The following is a 3798-nucleotide window of genomic DNA, read 5'->3' on the forward strand; positions in this document are numbered from 1 at the left end:
ATTTCACAGTATGCACGTATGTCAAAAGATAGTGTTGTAAACCTTAAGCTTACACAGTGGTGTTTGTTAATTATATCTCAATACAGCTGGAGAAAATCTAAAACTTGAAAAAAAGTAAAGTAAACTCTCTATACGAGTCTAAGAAGAACAAAGCCTGTGAGCAGAGCGAAGAGTGAGGGGACAGAGTAAAACTGCTCTCTGTAATTGACTATGCAATCACATTTAAACTAGATTATTTGTTCATTTTACCAGTGAACGTGTTAGTAGTAGGCCTGTGCTGGTATGTATAGTCTAGGCACAGTTAGTTCCTCTTAATGAGTTCAACTCAAAGTTTGATCTTACTGTATCAGACACAAGGGAAGGCCAGTAATCAAGATGGGAGGACGGCCAGGACTTAGCTGCAGAAGATTCCGTGAAGGCATCATTGGTCCTGTCCTTCGTGCCATTATTTTCCCTTTCCTTGGTAGGTAGGAAGATTGGCCATATTTGGTTAGCCTGCACAGATGTTCTTTCCTCCTAGCCCCTGTCCCAATATAACTCTATTGAGTATATCCAGCCTAGATTTATACATGCTTTTCATTCCCTTGGTATTAAGAAAAGTTTGCCTAATTTGGCAATTGCATAAGAGGACACATTCCTACGATATAAGGAAAACAGTAGAATTTTTCTTGTCTTCATTAAGGGAGTGGTTACACTGTTGTGTTCATTTGTCAAAATTCAGCATTTTGCTAACAAGCGCTTTTCAGTAAAAATATAGAATAAAATTATATAATTTGGTGTGAGAGTCAATTAGGGAATCTCTCTAAATTCTGTAGGCTTGCCAGCAAAGCTAAGTATTGAATAATTCATCAGCTGTTTATCACATTTAATCCTCCCTCTATTACTGCGCTTTTCTTTTCTTTTTAATTTTTCAAAAGGATTACATTTTTTGAAATGAGAGACTCCAGAAGTCTAATTGTAATTTTATTAACATGGAGCTTTTGCTAGCTAAATTGTCAAAAAGAGTTTCACCTAACACTATGCCCTCTTCTCAGACTGAGGGACCTCACTACAGCATCAAACAAAGAGCATTTCTCAGAGTTGAACTCTCAGTCTATTTATTCTATAGGATGGGCAATAAAGAAGAAGGCGGATCTTTCCAGTGTTGTAGGCCACAAATAGAGAGATGTCTTGCTTCTAATTATCTGATCCACAGATTTTGAAACAAATGTTGTCCTTAAGATGAACCAGAATAATAAAACCTGAAGTAAGTTCATTCTATGTAAGTGGATTGGTCTCCTGCAAATGAAAACAAAAAAAAAGAAGGAAAAAAATATTGCAAGATAAATACATAAACATATGTAGATTATATTAAAACATAATTAAACATCAGGTGATTCAGGATAGCTTAAATTGTACTAAATAGAAATAATGTTATATTAACTAGGCTATCCCATGCTTCTGTTAAATACTATACAATTTGTTTATTTAAATAATCTGCCATCAGTTTATTTTAAAATGTGAATTATTAATTTATTTATATAATGAATTCCTATTATATGCCGGCAACTATGCTAAATGCTGCAAATAACTATGAGAAACAGAATATGTCTCTTGCATCAAGTCACTTGCGGTCTATTTTAAAGGCAAAACAAAATTTCATGTATGATTAAAGCAGGTAAGGACTTGTAACTATAACTTAGAATCTGTGTCTATAAGGATCTAACACTCTTGCCTGGACCAGAATATAAGCTTTCTCAATATTTGCGGCACAAATGAATAAATGGAATGGATTGTTAATTTTTAACATATGTTTGAGACTAATTTTAAAAGACAATAGCTTTTGAATAGGTCACAATAATCAGTATATTTTCTTTATTTCTTTTGGAAGATAAAAACGCCGCAGTAGATTTTCTAAACTGCCAATTTGCTGAAAAGACAGGCGATTTTCTTGTTAATGTGTTTATCGGTTGTCTTTTGGGGAATAGTGAGCACACTCACTTCCACATGACTCCTAACTCCTGCTCAGTATCTTTACCTATGTATTTCCTAAACCCCTTCATGTAACAATTAAGGAAAAACAATAACCCAATGTTTTATTACTTCAAGTCCACCGTAATTCAGTGTTTGACTAAAGTCAAGTATGTGAGGTTACAGGTCAAAGAAAATAAAAGATAAATTAGGACAAATGTAAGCATTTACAACTACTTTGCCTCTTGCAATTCTGCAGAGAAAGGTCTGTATCTCTACAAAACTGGAAGAATGGAGATCATAATAAACTTATATATCTACAGTGGTCTTGAACATCAATCAAACACATGAAGCCAATGTTCTCTTAAGCCTGCAGAGCTTATTTCTCATATCCTTAAAGTTTCAACATGGCGTTTGCAGGAGAGTTATGTGCCAAATTATAAATACTTTTCAGGTTTGCAATTATGAGCAAGAAAAAAAACTCTGCACATATCCAGTAAGTACCCCCATGCTTTTATGAGTCACATAATGGAACAATCAGTGTTTATTGAGTCTTAGTACAGACGACGCAAGTTTTTCCCTGTCTAAACTCCAGGAAATCCAAATGATACTCCATAATTTAGAAATTAATAGCTCTAGGTTTAGACTTAGACAAACTTGGCTTCAGGTCCTAGTTCAGTCTTTGAACAATTGAGGACTCAGATTTCTGGTTTCCCCCAAAAAATTCCCCCCTTTCTTCTTTACTATGTGTTCTTCCCTGAATATATTCTCTACTACTTCCTTATTTTGATAGGAGCAAAGTTCTCATATAAAAATCTGCATTTCCCGGGCTTCTTTCCACGTAAGTGTAGACATGTGACATATTTTTAGCCAGTAAGATCTGAAGTTTGTTGCATGAAGCTTCTAGAAGCTTCTCTTAAAATGGAAAAGAGGACTCATCTACCTGGAATATTTTGAGTTTTTTTCTTTCCCTTTTCCTCTCTACAAAGAAAACTAGACAGTAGAATCGGAGCATCCATCTTTCCATTGTAAACCAAGAGCACATACTAAAGATAAGTGAACTTACAGAATACAAAGGTCCAGGACACTGGTGGTCTCATTGAGTCACCACTGCAGTCTGCAATGCCTAATTCCAAACTTCTATGTGAGAAAAGCAAAACCTCTGTTTTTCTTAAGCCACAGTTTTCCAGATTTGTTATTTGCAGTTCAATATAATTATTAACCAATATTCTAATTATGCCACCATTGGTTAATACTAAATCTGTTCTGAAAATTCCTTTTATTTATTTATAAAATAAGTGTAATAAATAACAAAAATAGTAATCTGAATGGTATGCTGGAAGGATTAAGTAAGAACATAAATATTATGTGATCAACTCAATTCTTGGCAGAGAATTTGCTCTCAGTAGATTGCAATTATTAAAGTGACATGCTATTTGAGAAGCAGGGCTTCCTCCTGCCAGTCCATTTTTAATGTTATCCTTGAAAGAACAAATCAGCAACCAAAAACTTGACTTTATTTTAAGATAGATATAATCACATGTCTTCACAGCTCTTTGTATTTCTAACTCAAACAATACTACCAATCAGGAATCAGAGAAATGATAAGGCACAGTTTCCCCAAATTGCCATGAATCCATGCCCTTGAGAAGTCTCCTGAGCGACATTGCTACTCACCTCAAAATACAGAGAGAAATGTAAGCTTTAAAGCCGGATGCATTAAAGTTTTAATGAAAGCAAACTGAAAAACCAGAGTCCAATCAGATATTCCATTCCTTACAGGTGAATAAAGTCAGATTGGTTTACTTTTGGCTCTGAAGTCTCTGAAAAGGCAGAAGTGGTGTTAAC

General features: G+C 34.6%; 1 long non-coding RNA gene across 1 annotated transcript; it reads right to left on the reverse strand.

Moving 5' to 3' along the window:
* Nucleotides 1-1070: 1070 nt before the first annotated feature.
* LOC138925056 (uncharacterized) lies at nucleotides 1071-3122 on the reverse strand. The gene is made up of 2 exons (XR_011440734.1): nucleotides 3017-3122; nucleotides 1071-1278 (listed from the first exon to the last, which is right to left on the reverse strand). It is a non-coding gene; the product is annotated as an uncharacterized lncRNA (long non-coding RNA).
* Nucleotides 3123-3798: the final 676 nt, after the last annotated feature.

This window comes from Equus caballus, chromosome 7 (genome assembly GCF_041296265.1).
Source record: "Equus caballus isolate H_3958 breed thoroughbred chromosome 7, TB-T2T, whole genome shotgun sequence".
NCBI classification, from domain to species: domain Eukaryota; kingdom Metazoa; phylum Chordata; class Mammalia; order Perissodactyla; family Equidae; genus Equus; species Equus caballus.